Source organism: Vanellus vanellus, assembly GCF_965231255.1.
Source record: "Vanellus vanellus genome assembly, chromosome: 5".
In the NCBI taxonomy this organism is placed as follows: domain Eukaryota; kingdom Metazoa; phylum Chordata; class Aves; order Charadriiformes; family Charadriidae; genus Vanellus; species Vanellus vanellus.
Genome location: NC_138910.1, coordinates 75,248,585 through 75,273,440, shown reverse-complemented (window position 1 = coordinate 75,273,440; position 24,856 = coordinate 75,248,585). Strand labels below are relative to the sequence as shown.

Below are 24,856 nucleotides of genomic sequence, written 5' to 3'. Positions count from 1 at the left end.
CAGGGAAAGACCACCAGATTCTTGTCTGAACCTGCCAGAGAACACATTACAATCAGATATTTAACCATCAGTCAGCAGTGTTCTACTACATATTGCCCTGATTTAAGGGAAAAGTAGTCCTCTGTAAATCAAATTTTACGTACATTACATGCATAAATCAAAAGTATTTTTCAGGAATAAAAATTATTTGTGTGCTTAAACTTGCTTAATTCAGATTAACAACCTCCCCAAACTTGCGTTGGATTTTATTACCTCCCATCTCCCAAGTTTATAAGTATGTTTTTTAAAATGTTAAAATTAAAGCAAACCCCAGATTTTTTATAAGATCATAGTATTTGCAAACACTTGCAAAATAATGTTTTGAAAAATCCCACCACACACAAATAAAAAAATAAATGTGTTGATGTGAACCAGGTGTCTGCAGCAACAACATTTGAAGAACACAGGTTCATTTTTACATGCTGGCTGTCACAGCAACAGAAAATATCCTCATCAGATGAATTAAAGAATACTAAGCAAACTGAGTTTGCAAATCCATGTCAGTTCAAAGAAGAATATATTTCACACCACAGAACTGATAAAACAATATGCACATCTGTCCCTATGCTTAATTCAATGCATTTTCCATTTAGTGTGGCAAATCTTTTTGAGAGGCCAAAATAAAAGGAAACTTTTTTCAGGATTTGGGAGAAAGTTATATACAGGTAGCACATCAAATTGAATTCCGCAATTCAGAAATTCCTGGACTGCTTAGAAACTTCTCTTTAGGGCAATGTAACAAAAACGAAAGTTATATAGTTCTTTCTCATGCAGTGTTTGCTTAGGGTCTGTAAAATGCTTCCTATACAGGAAACAATTTTTCTTGTATCTCAAGCCTTTCTTTTCATTACCTATCAGTGCAATTTTCAATATTATTTAGATGACATATTTTTTCCACCACAATAAACAGGGAGAGAGGGAAGAGGAAGAATTTTCATCAGTAGTTACCAAAGCACTGCCACTGTAACAGATGAGCAAAGATATGTTTAACGAACAACATCAAACCCAGTCACGTGCTTTTGCCCTCACAGCTCATTATCGATGCCTCTTTCAGCATTTGAAGGCATTGCCTGAATTTCTAACATTTAAGAAAAACACTGACCTCCACCTGAGCATTTAAACACAACTGTCATCAAAGCCAGCAATAGCCTTTAAGATATTTCAAAACCCAAATGATGGTGGCAGTGCAATGCCGTCATTAATGTGTCTAACCATCAGAATCACCATAATGGTAAGAGCAAAACTGCTCCAACACCAGTCAGAAAATAACAGTCTAGAGAACCAGAAAGCCAACTAACAATCTGAAGATCGGGCTTTCAGTTCTGTGCTACCACTGATTAGCTCATGTGGCTTTGAACAAGTAGCTTAAACTCTCCGTGCTTCTGATTTTTTAACGTATACCAGGCTAGCGGTATTCTGTGTCACTCCTCATTTCCCAGAGATGCTTCAAAGATTCATACTTGTAAACGTTGTTAAAGGACTTAATGGGTGTTACTTGAATTGTGCTAGCTCTTAAAATGCCTGCTTCAATAATCCTTGTTTCCCTGAAAGGCAGGCACTGGTTATGTAGCAAAATGCACAGAAGTAGTCTCATCAAAAGATGATACTCTCAGGCTAGAAAGGAAGATGACAAGGTAGCAACAAAAAACCCCCAACACCAAGTAATTAAATAACTTTCTACGTATTCTTTCACATAATAAATAACATTTTCACCCCAACAGTAGGAATATGGTCTTCTTGCTACCAAAGGCTTGTAGCAACAAGACACCCCGATTCATTTTTTAAAAACATTCACCACCAGCAAAGACATTTTCACTAAGAAATATATGCCATAACCTATATACCACAAGGAGAGACCTTGATTTGATCTGTTCTCTGAACATCATCCAGAACAGCCTTAATTCTCTTCAGAGTCAGCTTTCGGTGTTGTGAAATAAGGAAATGGAGGGGGAGAGGGTGAGAACCTTGTTTTGCAGTAAGAAACAGTGTTAGACCTGACAGCTAGACTCCAGCTCAATTAAAAACCTGCTCTTTTACACTAGAGGTACAACAGACACAAGAAACACTTCAGAAGAAGTTCCGAATTTAACACTATACTTTAACATTAGCTCTATAGTATCTGGATTTGAGGAAAACATCAACCAGTTTAATTTCAATTACTACAACATTAAATAGAGGTCCGTGTTTATTGTGGGCAACAGCTACAATTAGGTTATTGGTACAAAAAGATCATGCATTAAAATATCACAAAATGCAGACTTCAAGTTTTTAAGGTTGACCTCAACTTTGACACATGGTGTTTTTAAAAGATGATCATGTTACAACATAAGTACATTGCTATTTAATAGTCAGATTAAATTATGTTTTAAAGATATATACAAAAAGCCAATTTTAAAGAAAATTACTGTAACAGCAACTTAGAAACTGCAATAAGCATCACCCCAAAAAAAGACCATTTTGCAAAGAAATTCAGAGATAAACTAGACTTGTCATGTTACAAACTTCCAGATTTGTCCTCTGTTCTGGGATTCTAGATTAACTCCTTCTGCAAGGAAAATAGATGATTGGCCATAGTATTTAGTGTACACAGATGCAAAGATTATAACAAAACAGTGGAGAAGCTGGCAACTTTGATCAAAGATTGCATTTCAGAAGTCTCAACATTCTCTACCCAAAGCCAGGTTCTGACTTCTAACTGTGACAGTGTACTCTCTGATCCCTTAGTTACCTACTGTAAGGTCTTTCTGAGTTACTCAATCTGTCCACCAAGTCATTGTATTAAAAATATTTCATACCATTTTAACTGAAACAATTACATTTACCACACACATTTCAATTAAACCAAAATAATTTTAAGAAGCAGATGCTTCTCCTTAGACATACAAATACTAAATTCATCCAAACTACATCCAAACTGCGAGAGTTTGGAGGTTCTCTTGCACCTCTCTCTCCACCTCATTTCAACTCCTTAACAGGAAGCATCTTTACTAGCTCAGTAAATATCAAATATTGAATAGTTAATTAGAATCTGTCCCTATCAATATTTCACTTGAATTTTTTTTCCATTCTGAGTACTAAACATCAACCAAAATTAACTCACTATAGTAAGACTGTTTTGTTCGAAATACCATATAATTTCACATCCATTTATAATGTATTTAATTTACATTATAATTATAACGTTCCAGCCTAGCAAACAATTGATGAAAACGTGAATAATTATTCCTAGGCAAAATCCTACTACTGAGGTCAACGATGCAGAGTATTTGTCAGTGAAGCACTGCAAGACTGAAAAGTGTCGTACAAAATTTTTGTGTTCAAGAGTTAAACTGTGACACTGTCTGAAGCTACCACACGCAGATTTCCATGCAACGTTCATAGTGACAAGGGGCATCCAGTCAAGGCATTCGCTAGGACAAACTCTGCAATATGGGTGGCCCCAAAGAAATAGGCTACATACAAGCATTGATTTTTTTGTTGTTTTGTTTATTTGAGAGAAGATAATGATTACTGACAAGCAAGTTGATGGGGAAGGAATGTTATGCTGATTATATAGTGGCTGAAAACATGTTTTTAAGTAACTCTGCATGACTGCACTTTGATGCTGTGTAACTTTCAAACATTTAGAAAAATTCAGTCCTGACTATTGATACTATTGATACAACTTCAAAACCCAACTGAAAGCCTGATAAAATTACTTCAGAACTAACTCAAATTTATGCACATTGGAGTAAGTAGAATATAAGCCTATATTTGCCCCTAACATTTCCTAAATTTAGTCCTATATTAGCTGGTTTTTCATTGTCATACAAATCGGGAACAAGATATGCCTAACCAAGGAAAGCATTGTTAGAAGTTCATAATAAATATAATAATTTGTATTGACTTTAGTAAGGGCTTGACTTTTAAATTTTATATTAAGTGTGATTTTATAACATTAGAAAAATACAAATAGTCAGACTTAGGAGACGACATGTTTAACAATAACAAGTGCATTTAAAGAAGACTTAGAATTTTTTTCCCACTCCCTTACAATCCCAATGTGGTTGATACTTCATAGCATCTCTGTGAAATTATTATTTTATTAACATCTGTATTATCTAATATTAAAGATATAATATTTGTGAGTTTAAATTTGGTCCAATGACAGAGCAATTTTTTCTATATTTTTAAAAATTCTAAGTAGAGAGAACTATGTGTAAATGAATATATGTAACCATATGAATTGTGAAGCTCAAATACCGGTGCATAAACCCGTAATGAGCCAAAAGCCAGACTGACGGATGCTCATAGTCCAAACTGAAGAGAGAACAAACCAATTTTATACCATCATTGTTATTTCACTTAGTGGTATACCAGGATATATGAAGAATCTTTTATTTTTAAACTCACAGTCACTAAAGGGACAGCCACTCTAAATGAGATCTCATTGTCTATGCAACTAGGTATTTTTCAGAAAAAGTCAGCTGCAAATCTTCAGGTCTAACATCATCCCCAAGCTTTTCCAGAAGTTTGTGCCCAAGGGCAAAACACACTGCCAAACGCACAAAAGTCCTTCCTGCCCTCTTCCTGACTGAAAAGGAGGACAAGTACTCATGTTCCTAACAGATACCCACAATGCTTCTTGACCAACACATTGTCAGCAACTCATATTTTTGCCAGTTTAAGATCTAATACTTCAACTCTGCATAGCCAGCAACTAAAGATCAACACAGAAAACAGAAAATTCTCTAACACAGTATGCTACAATAATTGAGTAGCTGTTTTCCCTGTGGTTTAGAATTTAATTTTATTTTTAATATTTTTATGAAATATCCAACATAAATAAAAAGAAACATATTCCTTTACAGGTCCTTGGAAACTTTGATTGTAATTCACCACTATACCACTGTAAAAGTTCGGAGCAGTTTTAGAATTATTCTAGTCCCAAACTTCCTCCTAGTATAAACGTTGTAATGACATTTTTAAAGGATCCTTGATAGTTGCGAAACTCTTAGTATTGCTCAACTATTCCAAGCCATGACATGGAGAGAAGCTGACAAGCAAACACACAACTCAAACTCTGGAAAAATGAGAATAAAACCATGAGCATATCAGGAAGAAATTTCAATGGCAATTTTAGCTATATGCTGCCAAAAAGGAAACACTTCCTAAGTTAGTATATATTGGGATGAACAATATGAAGAAGAGGATATTGTGCCAGTGCAAGGAAAAGGAGACATATATCACCAATCCAGTGAAGTGTAAGGTGTTTTTTTCAAAAATACAGTCCTCCATGCAAAGATTTGGCAGAAAAGACTAATTATAGCCAAAATCCACATTAATTAGCTTTTTTTTTTTTTAATTCTTTATTAAAAAAAAAAAAGAATAAAATGGCTATCATCCACTGGTACAGTAAGTCCAGAACCCAAGATCACTTGTTATCCATTGCAGAGTCATCTCCTGTCTTTCACGGCAAAAAGCTAATGAAAACATGCAGCCTGTCAATCAGATTATTTTCAAGCTCCTCTTGGATCACAGATCATGCGTAATTCAGAAACTCTGTGGTTTACTTATCAATTTCTTCATATGACAGCATGAACTTATCACCATCTTCATCTCTAAAACTTAAGAACTTACGTTTTATCAAGCTTACATGCTCTAGTCTCCCCTAATGTCTAAATATAAGGAGGCATGTACCAGACCATCTGTCATATGTAACCAGAATTACTATCCTAGTCATCATAGCATTTAGACATAAGACAAACTTTAATTGATTAGTGCGGAGGGAATGAGACAGAAGTAAAGGACAGAAAAACCTTCCTTAAAATTAGATGGTATAGGCTTAACCTTGGAAACTGCCTCTCAAGACAGCTCAGATATCCCACATGCCAGCTTCTTCTTGGGAAATGATCTGTATACAGCGATAGGCCTTATGTTTTACCTGCAAAGCAGCAAGACTCTCAAATTTTTTTTGTCTCTACAATAAGGAATTATGTAGCCCTTGATCTTCTGCACTGCACATCCTGAATTACCCTCAAGATGTTTCCACCATTAGAACTGACAGCCTTAGGTCTTTCAAATTTTCTGGACTCTAACAGTGAGTGACCAGCACACAATCACATTAAAACTCTATAACAAAAAATGCACCAAAAGGAAATAAAACCATCATACAACTATTGGCCCCATAGCAAAGGCTTAAAAATCAGAGTATGCAAAGAACCAGAATAAGGTCTCAGGACTTTCTATCATGCTGTCCTGTGTAGACTACTCTTTCAATATGAAACTGTGAACATACACATTTCAGTAAACTCTTACTAAACAAAATACTCAAGCAGTTTATTATATTCCTCAGCAGAAATATATATGAAAGACTCCTAAGATGAAAGTCACAAGGGGCATGATCAAATTGAAATCAAACATTGCTCATTCATCCTAATAAAAACCATTTTCCCATAGCTTGACAACCTGGAGTTACATATCAACTGGACAAATTAATCTATTAGATCTAGTTCTCCTGAGGACTTCCTTTAACCCCAAGAAACAATGGTCAAGTCCACATATTGTTCCAGCTCTCTTTACTGTTCTTTGTATTATTTGCCCCTGGGAGGAAGAAGTCAAGCACCTTTGCTGTAATGAACAGCTAGTTCAGAGTTCAGCAATAGCTGTATTTTTAACTGATGAGATCTGCCTACAGCACAGACTGAGGAAGAAAGAGTGTGCCCAATTCTCCCCCAAACAAAGTAAGACACATCTTTTCTCTAAAACAAGGCAATTACTCTCAATAAAAACCAAAACAACAAAATGCTAAAAATACTCCAGCGTCTTCTATATAAGCTATATATCCATATATTGAGGTGGAGTATATAAATATATACCCATAGGCATACATAAAAATACATGCATTTCAAGTACATACCCCTGAATCATTATATTCTAAAGCAGAACTTGCCTCTTACCTTTTTCTCTTATACATATGTTAAGAAACGAATGACCCTGTGCCTACTCATGATGACTGCAGCACAACCAGCCAGTTCTGCTGAATCAGTGTGTTCTACTTGATCCTGGAAAGAAAATATAAACATGTATTTTATGATTGGTAATTCTGCCACAAACCATGTTTTTTCAACGGATGACTGCAGCGAGCACAGGCATATTTGGCAAATGCTGCAAGCCTTCAAATGATTTGGATTACATTTGCAGCTTTAAATTCAGGGACCTATGCACTATGCCATTCATTTACTCCAATATTCTGGTGAAAAAAGCTGTTAATAAAAAATACATTGCTACCTACCCATGATTATTCTTCATATAACTGTAAACCCACAGAGTGAGACAGCAACTCAAGTGTCCTTGTATTGCTGATGACCTTGACTGTAACGCTTAATTTATAAAACTAGCCTCTGAAGTTAATTATATTACACTACAATAGGCCTTCCAAAAATAGAGAGCTAGTAGCTTTGATACTCAACAAAAAATTCATGGCCCTCTGAATTCCATAAACTATATTCATGAGCTTCCCACGGATTTTGTTACAGCTAAACAACTGGGTTTGTCTTCAAATTATTCCCCCTACAATCTTAGGGTCCCTTCATTTCCTAAAGGCTTCTTTTCTCAAAAACCACAATAGCATCAACCTTTAACAGCAGGGAGGACCAAAGCAAAAAAAAAAAAAAAAGTGTCTTCAGAAGAAACTGTCTTGTTCTCCTAACTACAGCATTTCTACAGGTCAGGTGCTCATTTTCACAGGCTGCATCCTAACAGTCAACACAGCTCAAAAATCCAACACAGCCACGAGCAAAGAGACGAGACCAGTTTATGACAAACAGTGAAACAAGAACAAGGAGTTAGATAAGTTATACTCATGTTTTAAGGTTTGCTGGTGCTGGTATTTGACCCGTTAGGTAGTTGAAATATTTATTAGTGCCCTGATGAAGCAGCAGCATATGTTAGAAAAATATCTTAAAATTCCGGCAAAATGAACAGAGATAAAAAGAAAAATAATCAGTTCTCCATGCATGGAAGTGATATTCAGTGTTATACTACAATTTTCCCAGGGTTGTTTATTATTCCTTTCAGAAATAAGCTACAGTAATAATTCCAGGAAACTAATGAACTGAATAGTAGCACTCTTAGTAGTACTGTTTCCAAACTCAGAATAAAATCCCACAGGTTTGTATGCCAACAGAACCATTCCTGTATGCAAGTAAAATTTCTGATGCCATGTATATTTCTGCCTCTATAAACTAAGATGAATTTTGGATATTTGGGAAATGGTAGAAATGAGTATATTACAAAGTTCTTCAGATAGGCTTCATAAGCATGCAAAAATGGAGGTGAGGGAAAATTTAATTGCACTGAAAGACTTCAGAATGATAAGCTTTTTCGAGGGATATGAAATACCTATGGAAGCAGGGCAAGGTTATCTGTACCACCACCATGTCCCCTCCTGGCCTGTAGGTGGAGGAAAATGATTGAGGTTTCATGACTCCTTTGAAAAGATGGATCAATTAACGACAATTCTGTTTGTGATTTATGACAAGGCCTGTCAACGGCATCATGAACATCAAACACATTTCACATGAACCAGTCGGTCATACATTAACCACAAACTTCAGTCTTCACCAATCAAAACCAGGTCAGACCTAGCAACCTACAGCTAAAACCTGCTGTGCTGTTACCAGTGCTCTAAGCCAACAAGCCTTATAGGCAAGCGATATTCAACACAACAGTACAGCTTTGTTATTCATTGTTTTTATTCCGATCCGCCTTCCTTGTTCCATTCTTCCCAGGTAATAACTTTTTTGTCTGTAACCATTCAACTCAGAAGAACACAGATCCAATCAATTGCTACCAGTCTCCAAAGAAAGCTTTGAAGAGATATTACCTGGAAGTCCTAGAGCTTTTTGTTTATGGTTCAACATTTACCCTCGGCAGCCATTTCCCCTTACAAAGATCAATGCAAAAATCAAAGCATGCTTACAGATATGAATTTAATATATTTGAACAAAAAGCAATTGTAAAAAAGTAAATTATAAGGTTTGGATTTCCTGAAAAAATGAACAATTTGATAACAGAGCCAAATTCTTTCTCCAATACAAAGTTAGTGTTAGAGAATTATATCAAAATAAAAATCAAGGACAAAAAGAATAACTACAAAGGAGAGTCAGGAATATTCACAAGAATGTATAACCTAGTGATTATTAGGTTTTTCACAAATTATACACAGTGCTAAAAAAGGGTTCCATCACACTTGAAAAAAAATACATACATTTCCACCTAAAAATTATGTGCCTTCTGAGACCTAAGATCACTATAAATTAAGAAGTCCCAGTGTCTCTGCCGTTCCGGTTTGCTTACTTTGAGCATTTCACAGTTTCTTATCTCCTCTGCCGATGGTTGGCTGAACTCTTCTGGCTCCTGCCCTACAGTGGTATCACTCAGGTGCTGCTTTGGTTATACCCTACATGTATGATTTCCCTCAGGAGCTCCAAGAGGGTGACTGCCAATTACTGCAAAAGCAAAACAGAAATTGAAGAGAAATTTGACAAGCACAGACGTGCCCAGAATAAAGAGAGGATGAAGAATAGAAGAAAAGAGCTCTAAAAATACAAAATTAGAAATATCTTCCACAAAAAAGAATGTAAAAAATATTTACAACATCAAATGGAAGTAATCTGAACTAGCACAAATTGGAATAGCTTATAATAAATGGCAAGAGACTGAAAAAGAAGCAATTTTGATACTATGTTAAAAAAATGCAGAAAAAGCTCAAAGCATGAAGAGATGCTAAAAAATGCTTCCATCTGCTGGCAAGAATCCAACTCTTAACTACACTACAGATCCTCTATAATGTGCTACCAGTGAGAAGATGTCTTTGAGTAGGCAGGAATACATTTGCAGCCATTTTAAGGCACTTTATTATTGCTAGATTAGTTGAACTAGGCATTATCTTAAACGCAAACCCAGATTTCAACGCTGGTATCTTAACTTCCTAGCTTGTCTACACCCAGGAACTATCAGATGGGACATTCAGAGAGACCACATACAGCGGACGTATTCAGGTCCCAACTTTGCAAGAATAAAAACTACAGCAAGAAATACTATAGCAGGGGGTTACATCAATAGGAAAACAGTGTACTTAAACAAGAGGGGAAACAGGTAGCAAGTTTCAGGACACACATCAGTTATACAATATGAATTATTTTATCTGATCAGTTAATCTGGAAGCTAAATCTTCACAAGTGGAAAAGGTGGAGTTTCTTCACTCAAGTGATGAAATGCTTGGAATAACGGCCATTTACCATGCGCTCAACAATTTGTCACTTCATAACAGTTCCTTCTTGGCCTCTCTCAGATGAAGCAGCAACTTTGAGTCAAGTTTCACATGAACATGTGTTCATATTAAGGAATTAACGTGCATAGAAAGACTAAATACTATGCAGGAACGCACCCCCCTCAAAAGCATTCCTCCCGACCTGTCTCAGGATACACTGTCCCAACAGCACCTGGAGTCTATATGGACAGTGTATGTCCATACTAACTGAATGAAAGCAAGCTTCATTTTCCATTGCTGCTACCTTTCCTGAACACTACCTTGACTCTCAAACAGCTATTCATTCTGTACAAAGACAAAGTACAGTGCTCTTTCTACCTAGTGTTTGCCAAATAAAAGAAAGGGCGGGTGTTCTAAAATATCTGTAACACAGAAGTAGCAATATCTGTGTCACACACATGAAAATGCCTGCAACGGCAAGGACTTTGGATTAGGGCCCAAATTAAACATTTCAACATGAATTGTTCTATTAATAAATTAAACGAGCAGCCACGCAATGCATCAGAAAAAAATAAAGAAAATAATTGCTTATACAACTCTAAAATAACAACAGCATTTTTCAAGAATACCTTTTCTAAGAAACAGTTTGGGATTAGAAAATCCCATTAAAGCTCCCCATAAATCCATTTAATAAGAAATACTAAAATCAGCAGCAAAAGATGAAATGTAACAAATACAAACAAGACACAGTTGCTGCTAATCCTTTTCCTGCACCAAATAGGCTCAAGATGACCAAATATCCTTTGGTTTTATTTCCCATAATTTGCTGATGCTCCTACTACTTGCTATAAATTAACCAAAGAATGGACTGGTGCATGGCAGGCTATTTCTGTGTAATACAACACTTTATACCAGGTCGCTACCCATGACCCTGACAAAAGATAAACTATTTCAATGTTGAGTTGGTTTGTCTTTTTTCCCAATCAACTCCACAAATAGAGATGGACAACGCCTAAAGCAGAATACAGTCACTCTAATTATTTCACTAATATTTGCATCTTTTCCCTTGACTTTTCCCCATGTCATTTTTAAAGCTATTATTTTCACTTTCGTCTCCAGCCAAATTTCCATAAGGAGACATTCATGCATGCCAGGGCAGCAGTAAGGCAGTCAAAAGAGCAGCAACTTCAAAGAAGCGTTATAGAAAGTATCACACTCAAAAGTAATAGGGAGACAAGAAAAATTATAGCAGCGTTATCAACCTTTGTCCTCCAGTAAATAAGAGAAAGCAGCTCAACTAAAAAGGACACCTGCTTTATAACACTTTACAGTAGAAAATAAATTCCATTTCCTACCCTTTTTACTATTTCAAGGAGAATGAAATTGATTTATTTGTTTGCCTTGCCAAAAAGCCCGTACTTCCTCAGCAGGCTGCAGAGGCAGGGCCCTCAGCACCTGGAGACAGGAACCACGCATCTTTCTTGCATAACTACTTTTGACTGCCTTGAAAAAGTATTCATCCCCGGCTCTTCGGAAGAACAAATGGATAGATTTACACTGCAGTGCTGCCTTCAATGCAAGTTTTTCCAGAGGAATACAGTAGGAAAAAAAAGGAGAAAATCCTTTCCTGAGCTTACTCATACACTCACAGAGCTCATTTCAGAATTTAGTGGTTTATAAATCTAATGTTTTATAACGCTTTGTTTCATACAACTCACAAGTTCAAAACATTGTAAACCACCAAAAAATTAATGCACAGTGCATTAAACATAAATTTGATACAAAATCATGTTTCTTAATTTGTGCATGGGTTCCACGTGATGTGATCAATGCAATAATGTGGGTTTTTTTAAAAAATCAACACATTTAACACACTGAAGTTGTTATTTAACTTTATTCAAATACGAACTAAAGTAAAACATACAGAATAAATATGTTTGTGAGATGACTTTTTATGTTTCTGTATTTGAGAAACCGGGGTTTGAGTGTTAGAAGTTAATGTTTAACAGATTCAAAGAATAAAATTATTATAAAGTCACACACTATGTATGTCAGAGTGGATTAATCCTATATTCTAATACTTTATGAGTCTTCCTTCTTTCTAATGTAGGGTAGAAACAAGAATGAATCCCAAATACACTGATCAGTGTTTCAGGTGTTTCTTAGATTTGGGCAATATGGGAAAAACTTACTAAGGTCCCCTAGAATCGCTAATTAAGTGCCTCCAACTGCCAAGGAACTGTCCTTTTTATAAAACCCATGAGGGGCCAATACTTGCAGGTGCCGTGAGCAAAATCCATATCTGATGATAAAAGCCAGAACTGCCACACAACCAGAATGGGATGGATGAAAAGGACAACAGGCAAAGAGGGAGACGACTTTGCCACCATTTACCAGCCCATCAATTCTGAGTTGTACCCACTGGGGAGAGATGCTGCTAGAAGCGACACAATTTATGCACTCAGCTGCTCTTTAGAGAAAGGACAATCTGTACAGAAAAAAAGTCTGAAAGTCTACAGTCACTTTCTACTGAAGAGCAGTCAATCAGCTACTAAAGCTACCTTTATCAACACACTTGGATACACTCTCTTTCCAACACTTCTGTAGCCATTTTTACTCATTTGATAGCTATGTAACAACACATTTTTAAGAAATATCATAATTATAGACAGCAAACAGTTACTATTTCTCAAATCCTATGTTATGTAGAGCTGGATGACTGTGCATCCCTGAAAATAAATTCTGATGTCTATGAATTTTTATTTCATACTCTCTTCAACCTGAAATTATCACAAAGGAAGTTGACTTTTAATTCCCATTTTGTGTTGGCCTATCTATTCATGTCACACCAAGATCAAACATATATACACACACACACAATATTAACACATTACAAAACATTGTTGTCTTGACAAATGTGGCAAAGTTCACTCCCACTTTTGTGATCATGATCTAACTACATCGCTGATGCTCACAGTGCATTATGTCTCAAGTCATCTGTAACTAGTAACTCACTCAATACAACTCAATACATCCATGGCAACAGTGTGTACTGAAACTGCTATTTCTGAGTATGATTCTCATTTATACTAAGGTCCATTAATGTGCTTTTAACAGTGCTGAAGGGACTAAGAGCTAACCAACAGAAATAACAAGTAACTCGAATTCAGATTTGCCTTAAAGCCTTTTTTGTCATTGCTTCAGTGGTGCAATATACCAATTAGGACATTTACTTAAAAATTATGTAAGACTCAGAAAAGTTCTAGTTATAAAACCAAGTCCCCATAATTCTGTATCATTGTTGGCAGTCACAGGAAATAAAGGCTTAACAGATTAAAAAAAAATAATAAAAAAATAAATTTGAAAGCATTCATTATTAATAAGTCAAAATATAGTTTTCAGAAATCTTACAGAGCTCTAGGAACACCAAATCCCCCTAAACTCAGACGCAATGTTTCTCAGATAGTGCAAAACTGAGACACCTCTGCCACTTCTTTTGTCCACTGATATGGTGGTTGATTCTGCTCAGCTATGAATCCCTACCTCTTTTCTTTACCTCTCCTTCTCAGACTGTAGCATATTCTTGTGTTCCATTTTCTTCACTTAGTCTTATTTACCCCTCTCAAACACGTTCCTTCCTCACTCACTTCTTCCTGTGTCCGTTTTCTTTATCCCTACCCATGCCTCCTTCCTTCTCTGACAAAAAAATGAGAAACCCCATATGTTTCAACATCACTGTTCAGATCCACTGGTATAAAACAGTTGTAAATTACCTTATTAACCACACAATATTATTCCTCACTTCTAAGAATGACGGGAACAAATCCAGTAACAGTGGTGATGCATCCATTTTGCAAACATAAATGACAGTCTTTAGACAAAATAGCTCTCAAAAAAGAAAAAAAATTATGTGTCCAAAATAACAGTCAAAACATAAGACATTGTTGTAACTACCAACCTGCCTTCTACCTATCCGCATCATTATTTACTGATGTCATGGCTCCTTCATGAATTAATTTAAACCCTCAGCCTTTTAGACTGTAAAACACAATTTTTGACACATACACACACTAGGTATCCAACATCTAGGATCAGCACAGCTACCTGCTTCCCTCAAGCATCTATGTATTTGAAACCTGTAGTTAAGACAAGTTTTATTAACTACATAGGAGCTACTATTTGCAGATTTCCTCAAAGTAGAAGTTACAACTGGATCTACAAGCCATCTGTACAGAAATGAAGCTTAATGGCAAAAAAAAAAAAAAAAAAAAAAGATAAAATATAGCCACAAAGGGCGTTATAGGAAAAGAATGAGGGAACAAAACCACTAAATAGACATGCATCTATTGCCCATGAGTCTCAAGAAACAACTTCTAATTCTTGCCATAATAAAACCCATGTTCATTCTACAGGAGTATAAAAAAAAAAAAATATATATATGCGCAAATTCCAGTGATAGGTTAAAATGCCTTTTACAGGTGAATAGTTAACAAAACCTAAGGTAAATACACTAGAGAGGCTATTATGCCAGTACGCTAATATAATTACTTAAAAGCACAAAAGTACATAGGTAGATTGACACTTAAAGTTAAGTAATGACCTTTTAAGGTTACACTTATAAAAGAATCAAGAAAAAACTGTAAAATACATGAAGGCTACTGGGGTTTTATTCAGCCTTCATCATTTATACAGAAACAGAGTATGAAATCCCTACAATCAATGCAATTTGATGTTTCAGTTAAGAGGCTGTTTCAATATACATACTATTTAAAGCAATCTGTTAATAATATAACCTAAGAAGTGTGCTTTGCACATACTTTCAAGTTCACCAAATAAGAGATCATTAGAATAGTCATTTTGAATTAACCAAGGTAGCACTCACATTAACTTTGTAACATGACAACCAATATGCTCTGCTAAACTACCAAACTGGCCAGCAAACAGAAACAGTAGCTATGTACTGAAGTGTAAACCCCAAAAAGCATGTAGATCAGATACCTGTGCCTTTCTCTATAAAGCACAAGTCTCAGAAGCAAGCTATAGCATGTATTTCTACCGTACTGCAGAAGAACATGCAATTTCAAAGAGTGCTAGATAAATGAAAAAAATAAAAATTAATAGGCAGAGGGAACTTTCCTCTTACGTGCTCTCAATTCATATTAAATGTTCATTTATCTGCATTACAGTGCAGATAGGGAATAAAAAATTACATTGACATGATTGGTTTGCTGGCTATATTTTAACTGTGTAATTTTTGTGTCTCCTCCATCCTACAAAGAAAACTCAGTATTCACAGTCTCAATAACGCAAATAAGGAGAGGTCTTATGTATCAGTAAGCATTCAGTTACTATCACTTTTCAAGTACTGTATCTTTAACCTGATCTCCTACATAAATGAAGGTTATGGAACCATGTTGTTCACTTACTATTTTTTATGTTCATCTTTTCCAAAAAAATACACATTCATGAAAATTAGTATCTGCACAGTAAAAACAAATCCAAATGACTGTCCTCCAAGGGAAAAGCAAGCTGCTATATGTATTTTTGGCTGCAACCTGCTGGGCAATCAATACCCACACAGCTCTGGGAAAAAATGAATTATGGCGTTATGTGAGAAAGCTGGGGTTATTGCAGACAGGGAAGAAAAGGAAGACATACTAAGGTGCAAAAAGGATTTAAATCAAAAGGATTTAAACCTACAGAAAAACAAGCTTCTTTCATTCCACTGATGGTAGAACAATATACTTACAAATAGTGTATCTCAAAGGACCTTACAAATAGTGTATCTCAAAATACCATCAGATTCAGTTTACACTATAAAACACATTCAACACATCTTCTAATTCAAAACAAAACATAGTTCTCTCCATCTCCAGCTCTTGTAAGAATTTCCCTGCTACTTACAAAAATCTTTCACAAATTCTAAAGAATTATGGGCAGAAAATAAGCCCTGGCCATCAGAAAGGAATCTGGAATTAGATTCCCACTGTTTCAGCTAGAGTGATGGGAGCTCCTTTATCACTGGGCCAGCACACTGCACTGACTCAACCCAAGAACCACTAAGCTCTTTTGAGCATCGGCTTAATCAAGCCCAGCTCTCTGTCCTCAGTCTTGCATGACGTCAGGGAACATGCTCCCTAGATCTGTGATGTCCTAAAAATACAGGTAAGCATTATCCCTATTCAAGAGGTAGTGGAACTGACACACACACAGAGATCCAAGACACATGCTCTTCCCTTTCATATCATCCTTATTTAAGAAATCACCAGCATCAGACATCCACCCCTCTTCTGTGATAGCTCGCAGAGGCCCACTTGCCTTTCCTTCTCTACATCACAAGCAGAAAAAGCAAATGTGCTACCTCTTCAGTCACTGCACTTCCCAATCTGGTGTAGAAACAAAATTAATTTGGTTTTGTTTAAATTGATATGCAAAGCTCAGAGCTGCAGAACTTGAAGAGGGAATACAAATTTAATTTTGCCAGGCGTCTTCGGCAGATGACTGGGGCAGGGATTACCTAAGTCATCCCCACAGAGATCATCAAAGTCTACCTCAGATACTGGATGTGTGGCACACCCGAGATCAGAATGAGGTCTGACACAACATAGACCAGAGGAATCTAGATCACCAGCAACCAGGCCCCATATCCTACTGGTAATGATACCGTTCTTGAACCTTCCTCTTAAAATCCAACAACTCAAAAAAATGACAGAGAAAAAAAAATAATCAAAGCTGTTGAAGAAGAAAAGGAAACAGATGAGAGAACAGTTTCACTGTCCAGGTTAAAAGAAATGCAGGAAAGAAAAGTATAGTAAATAATAACTAAGAAATAAAAAACTCACAGATCTGAAAATGTCTGCAATTTTTGTCTTGTAATATATCCAAACTTCCAATAATCTGACTGGCCAACCAATCAAGCAATACATTTTATGCATAGTCACATGATTTGCCAATTCTTCTTGAATTTATAACAACTATATACACTATAAATTCATAGTTTCAAATGGTTTGGCCTTTATTGTAGTGATCCTAAATCAATCATCTAGATGACACTTGGAATGCAAACAGGTAAGTCACATGTACGCTGAGTTCAAAGCAGAGTTTTGACACTACAAAACTGAATCTGGAAATAGAAAAGCTCCTCTAATAGTCAGTGTCATTCACAGATAAAGAAGCTATTATGTGATATAGAAAGCTCTTTGATCTGCTTCTTACACTGAACATTACCAACTCCTTTTAAGTTCATCGTGCTACTTTTTAGAAAAATGTACCAGTGTATGTTCCTCCATTGATAATCTTCTATGAATTTTCTAATATATTTCACCCATATTACTTTCCCAAATAAAATTTTAAACTTAGACTGAAATATAAATGTTGTACTCAGAGCACGTGTATAAAAATTGATTTATATTATTTATTGAAAAAGGCTTCAGGATATCATAAAATAAACAAAAACTTTCATACTACATTAATTTTAAAAATTGCAAGAATCCAGAAGTAACGCTGATAGGTATTACTAGGGCAGCTACGGCACTTCTGTAATTGATAGAGCACACATGAATCACTGACATAACTGTGGCCTAATTTCAAATTATCACCTGATAGGAAACAACCTTTGGATCCTTTGTTCATTGGGAAGAGGGAAGTATAGGTTCCTGCCACCTACCACTTAACTAACAAAAAAAAAGAGCACTGAACTTAAGCCATATACTAAACATTTTGCCTTTTTATTCAGGTCCACAACCGCCCTTTGGCAAAACTGAAGTAGAAGTCATCAATAAGTAAGACCCCCAATGAAACATAACATGTAAGTATAGCCCTAATTTGGTAGATAGCATGTCTTCTAACTCTTAACTGGACAAGGAATTTTCGCAATGCAAGCAAAGGGTCAAAACATTTCCAGCATCTCTGATCATGCCTAATTCCTCTGTCACTAATGAAGAATAGCTGGGGAACAGTCCTAAAATAGTTATCCAACTGTAATGTACAACACAACAGTATTTTCATACATAGATAATAGCAGAAAAAAAACAGTTCCAGCTTTGTCTACATTAGGCTTTAGTGCTTTTTTTTTTAACTACTGCAAATGTCAGTTCAGGTTGAGCCAGGCCAAAAAACAGAAAGACACCAGCAAAGACACATTACTGCATTATTTTATATACAAAGCCATACCCTAAACCAAGGTTCAGCATCACTATCTAAAGTATCAGTTGATGCCTCAAGCCTCCGCTAGAAAGCTTTCCACCTTTGTTACTGTGTTGGAACCAAACCAGTAACAGAGATCCAACAAAACAATTTTAAGAAAAATTATTAACTGGCAATACCATTTCCTATTGAGAAGTCCTACTCAACTTCACCATGCAATCAATCTCTTAAAAAAATTCATCAAGCCTCCTGTTGAAATTGAAAGGAGGGGGGGAAAGTACAGAAAACAGAAGCAAAATGTATACTAGTAGCACGCAGTACAATTCTTCATAGAAAAACCTAGATGATCCTAGCAGAGCACAGCAGAATGCTTCAGTGTATTCCCTTAACAACTGATACTACGGTGACCCCACTGACTCATAAGGTAGATTTGTAGCTTTGGTTGGCATCAAAATATCAAAGATATAAATAATATTAACACATACAGCAAACAAGTCAAAAATATTTATATATTTTATGTACACCATAGAGACAGAATATAGAGGGTACAGCCATTAGCATTATCTGCAAATAATTCCATATGAAGGTTCATAATTGCTACTCTAGAACATAAAGACAAACAAAAAGCCAAAGCTAGTGGAAATTCAGCGCTGAAGTCCATGTTTTCATTTGCCCAACATATAGTGGATGCTGGGAACAAAATATGTGAAAAGTTTAATATATGCACACCAAAACTTCAAAACATAACATATGGTCAGACTGCCGTATATTGACATTTGTTAATTATCAAATTTTACATGGAAGCAAAACAACACTAAAGTTTCTTTAAGCTCTGTCCTCACTGGACTTCATAACTAAGACAACTATAGCCTTAGTTTATACTTAGACTGAAGATATCACGCAAGGTATTCAGAGAGCACTCTAGCTCCACATTTTTTAAAACACTGAAGATCTACAGGTTGTGACTCCACACCTGGTTTTCACATCATTTATCACTTTTCTTCTTTCTTTCTTTTCTTTTTTTTTTTTTCTTTTTTTTTTTTTCCTGTAACAGAACTATGCCTGTGTCAAATTCAACTGACCAGACTTGCTTCTTTAAGTCAACTCCCATTTGAGCAGATCTGGATGAAAGAAGACGGAAGGAACAAGTTACCCAGTGTCGTCACCCATAAGTTCCTGGCCACGCACTGTTTGTCTTCAACCTATGTTTTTAAAATAATTAGATTTCTCTAGTAATGAACTTTAAAATAGTTTAAGTGACCCATTATGGATTTCCTCTGCAATTCACCTTCAGCCTATTTGATGCCGATGCACTAGTTGAAGGGCTGTTATTTCTGGAAAACAAGTATTACACATTTCTACTTATCCCTTTTAGCAATACATCAGTAATGTAATTACTGTTGTAATATTCCAGTAATAAACAAAATTGAAAGATTCAGTGAAAGAATACACATAAACTCGCCTTAAAAGTATTTTTCCTATTCCACCTGTCTGCTATGGCTGTCTGAACAGTAGCATTCCTAAATATCCCAAACTTAGCACGTGTATGATGCAAAAAGGGACAAAACATCATAAAGCACACTCAGGAAACAAATACCTGTCAAAGACAAAAGCAGTGAGGGCAGCATTCCATTAATCCCAATTAAAAGGACCTGGGATCTGCAATGTCTTGTAATTTTCTCTAGAAACTAACATTTAAAGGAATGACATAGTTTAATACCCTAGGAATGGCACTCACACTCATTCCTTTCCACAAACACTAGCTGAGAATTACACTCAGTAATATTTAACAGGGCACCTTAAAATTTACAAATGTTCAATGTCTAAAAAGAATCTTAACAGCTAAATTAAAAAGAAGAAATTGTGTTACGCTTTAGTTTCAATTAAGTGAAACCCAGCCAACCAAACAATAAGTAGGAAAATAATTTATTTGTCTGTAAAAATAGAATCATGTATATCTATAAAATAAATAATAATTATTTATATATAAAACATACATTTTTATGTATTAGGATAATGGTCTTTTTCTTTTATCACATTGATTTTTCAAAGTGTGATATTTAGCCTGTTTTGCTCTAGTCACTAGTGAAATAAATTTCTATGAATATGTGTCCTGAATTCTAATTTAAGTAGAAACTACTATGTCAATGAAGGATCCTTGATATATCTTTTAAAACTTCCCATTCATTTACATTAGTTGATATAATTTACCCAGTGTTGCCAATTGTAGCCAACACTTAAAGCCAACACAGAAGTAAAAGCTGTTTCTATCACCTAAAACTCAATACTTTAACTTACTTTCAGCCATTTGCTCTTGACTGTATATTTCTTATCAATAGAAGAAGCTTTGTAAGCTTCTAGTATCATTGTACAGACACATTTCTCAATGCTTCACAAAAACAACAGGAGGGAAAAAGCTGAGCATGTTAGTTCACATTTCTGTTCATTTCAAAGTTCAAGTCTCATGAAGAATCACAAATAGACCTCTAAAACAGGCCACCTTTCAATTTCTTTAGAGACTTTAATCTCAATCACATTAAAAAAATAAACAGTAGCCTTTATATAAAACTTTCAAAGTAGCCTTTGAATAAACTGGTGTCTTCCAACAATGTTCTGGAAAAGATCGCTGATTCATCAGCACGCAGACTAACCATGCACTGAAACTATTACCCCTCATCTGATTTTCTGTCAAGAAACTCACTTTTATTTGGAAGATTCTCAGCTTAGTGCATCAAAAAGATTTTTTTTCTGATCAAGAGAACATGAATACAGAACTTCTTCCCAGAATATATATCTTTTTGGCCAACTCTTATTTAAAAGCACAGCTTCACTCTAATCCTTTTGCAAAATAATTTCCAGGTAATTTTTTAGAGACAGCCTGTAAACCAGAAAACTACCAAGCTATTTTTCTGCTGAAGTTGGCACAGCTAGTGGACAGGCAGCAACAGACATTAAAAGCTTATCATTCTTAGGCCACAAGTTTTAATACTGCATCTTTGCTCAGTCTCTACCTTTGTTCCCTGAGACAATCACAGTCAGACTACGCCAAACTAAAACAACTGTATTTCATCTCAGTCTTAGCCCCAGGCCTCAGATCCTGAAATGTGCATTTGAAAGTATTTAATCCCCAGCCTAATAACTGACTCAAAGCTAACACACAAAAATAACACCCAATATCAGGACTCAGCAATGCAGGTTTGGGGTGTTTTTCTTCCTTTTTCACACACTAAAGAAGGCACCATAAAGCAACGGACAATTAGAGAATCAATTACAATCTGTGAGAACATGGTCACTTGCTAGGTGTAGATCAGGACTTGAATTAGAGGGAGGCTTGCTTGAGATTTTAGGCCCCTTTTCAGCTTCCATTTCAGATTCCCCAAACCTCTGAAGAGATTTTTAATTTTGTCTCTCTTGGGTCAAGCAGACTGTTCTTCTCATTTTGTATCACATGCCATAACTTCATAAAAAGAAGTGCACTACTAGGCTGAGGCAGTAACAAAGGATTTTGATGTTGTTTCAACCACTGAAGGAGTACCTAAAATCTGGATTTGTTCCATGCAATCAAAAATAATTTGCTAATAAAAGTTAATTACAATGTTTTAAGACACTGCCTAGTCAGTAAAATGCTGTCTAAAGAAAATAAAAGCTTTTATTCAAGAAGAGCGTCTTTTTTTATTATTATTATTTTATTTGTTTATACAGGGGCCCTTCCAGTTTTGGATTCAGCCTGGACTAAAATATTGAGGGCAGTGTTATTCAGAAATTCTAATCTAATACAATCATCCTTAATAAAAAGATTGCCGGAATTTGAGATTCCATGTTCAGTCAACTTCTAATATCTGAACTGAATGAAAGTATGTGTAAAACTTAAACACTCTGAAAAACCTCTGTCACAAAATAATCAGGAGTTTCTTGTCTATAAATAAACAAGATAGTTAACATGAAAACATAAAGTCTATCAACTCCCATCTGCTACTTGTGTCTCAGTCTGGTTAACAAGATAAAAACAGTTCTTCAGCCACCCTCCATCATATGCACCTATTTAACCGTAACATTTATGAGCAAGTAACTAACCCACCTCTGCAAAAAGCCTGACATGCCAAGAGTGCCAGTTATTCTTAGAGTGAGACATGACCACAGTTTCACGTAATTAGAGATGTTATAAAACGCATCCCGCCCGCTCGCCCCATCCCCCTCCGCCACTACCACCATTGCGGGAGTGACTTGTTACACATCGCGATGAGCAAGTAACATTCCCTGCCCGGGGAGAGAGCGGAGATCAGGCCATAAAAAGGGCACGGGATGCAAACAGGGATCCTCCCCTCCCCGGGCCGGCAGCCGAGGCTGCCCGCTGCCTCCCGCCCGCACGGCGCGGCCCGGGGGCGCCGGTCGGCCCGGGGAACAGCCGCGCCTTGCCCCGCACCGGCACCGGCGGGCACACGGGGGGTCTCGGGGCGGGGCGGGGGGGGGGGAAGCCCCGATGGAGGACGGCAAGAGCTCTTTCCTCTTCTCCAGGGGATCGCCGGCGAGGGGGTCACGCGCTCCCGGCACCCGCGGACGGAGGGGAATGGCGGGGAGGGGGCTCGGACGACCGGCGTCGCCGCCGGTGAGGGCTCAAGGGGCGATCGCTGCCTTCCCCCTCGGCGGCGAGGCGCCTCTCCCCTTGGCGGCGTGCGGGGGACAAGGGCGGCGGGGTGAGGGGACACCCGGAGCCCCCAGGCGCTGGGCCGGGGCGGTGGCGGTGACACGGGGTCTTCGCTGAGGCGTCGGAGTCCTCCCCGCCCGCCCGCGGGGCCTCGCTCCGGGCGGCAGGGGCCTGGGGAGCGGGGTACCCCGGCCTCCCGGGCCTGGGGGCGGAGGGTTGGGGCGCCTCTCACTCACCTCGGGAGGCAACAGGCGCCGCCGGGTCTGCATGGCGAGGGGGATCCCCCGGGGCCGCGCTCCGCCGCCGCTCGCTGCCGGGCGGGCCCCGCAGACCCCGCGAGCGCTGGAGAGGCCGGCGCCCGCCCTCACCGCCTGCCAGCCGGGCTCGCTCGCTGGCTCCGCGGCCAAGGCCGCCGCAGCTATCGGCAGCCAGCGCCCCCTGGCCGGCCCCAGAGGCAGCGCACGGCACTGCGGCACCGCCGGGGAGGCAGTGCGGAGCCTGCCGCACCCCCGCCCCGCGGCGCGGGGGGCCGGGCAGGCCGCGCCGCCACCTCCGGCCCGGCCGCCTACCGCCGGGCGTCACGGGCGGGGAGCGGGAGGAGTCACCCGCAGCAGGGGGACGCACCGCACCGCACCGCCGCGGAGGGAGCCCGCCCGCTCCCCCCCCGCCTCCTTCCCCCCGCGGGGTCCCGCCAAGCCTGCGGACCACCACCGAACCCTCCCGCTTGCCGCCCGCACACAGGCGGAGGGCGGCACCGGCCGGGGGGCACCGCAAGCCGGCGGCAGGCAGCACGACGGAGGGGCCCACGCCGCGGGGAGGTACCCACCGCTGCCCGGGCACGGCGCCCTCGGCCGAGGGACGTGCCCCGCAGCCGGCTGCAGCGGCGCCTACACGCTGTAGGCAAAAGGATGCGCGGCTGGGAGCCGTTCGTGTTTTATTTCGCCATTTCATATTGAGTACCTTCATAATCAGAGGGGGACCTGTGGGACACCCGCGCCCACACGGGCACCCTGAGGGGTGCACGGGCGCGCAGGCACGGAGCCACCCGCCAAAAGACACATTAACTCTTCAGCAAAGCAGTATTCCAGAAGAAAAAAAAGAAAAAGGGGGGGGGGCAAGGAAAGAAGGAGGCTTGCTCCTCACAGAACTGCGGCACACTGACAGGTTATGCCAAACCATAACTATGCGCCCGGAGTCTCACCGATTCTCCAAGAGGAGGCGGCCAGGGCGGCGCCCATGCAGGGAGCGGGCCGCCTTTCCCCGCTTGGCCGCCGGCACTCGGGAACTCGAGGAAATGTCATTTCCCCGCGTGTGATTTGCGGCGGTGATGCGGATCCCCCGGGGCGAGCGGGTGGGGAAGGGGGCGGCCAGCAGGGCGGGGGGCAGCGCCCCTCACCGGCGCCTCACGCCCCTCTAACGCCTCGCCCTTCCCGCGCGAACGCTCCTCGCCTCACCCCTCGCCTCAGGAACCGCCCGCCTCAGGAACCGCCCACCTCAGGGTGCGCCTCGCCCCGGCTCCCCCTCAGGAACGGCCGCCTCAGGAACGGCCCGGCTCCCCCTCAGGAACGACTCGCCCCGCGCCGGGGGAAGGGGTAAGAGCCGCCGTCCCCTCACCTTCGGACAGCGCTCCGGCCTCCTCCCGGCTACTGCTGAGCACCATGTCACCCCCAGGAGTGAGGGAAGGGCGAGTGTGGTGGCTGCTAGTGCAGTCGCACCGCCATTCCCACTTCTCAGGTCTTCGTGCTTGCAGGCTGTCACTTTCCAGCCGGTTA

The 24,856-nt window shown here is 39.1% G+C and overlaps 1 long non-coding RNA gene across 1 annotated transcript; it reads right to left on the bottom strand.

Moving 5' to 3' along the window:
- Window positions 1–3: 3 nt before the first annotated feature.
- Window positions 4–23,440, bottom strand: LOC309672019. Its single transcript, XR_014269208.1, has 3 exons — window positions 23,321–23,440; window positions 6,978–7,082; window positions 4–31 (listed from the first exon to the last, which is right to left on the bottom strand). It is a non-coding gene; the product is annotated as an uncharacterized lncRNA (long non-coding RNA).
- Window positions 23,441–24,856: the final 1,416 nt, after the last annotated feature.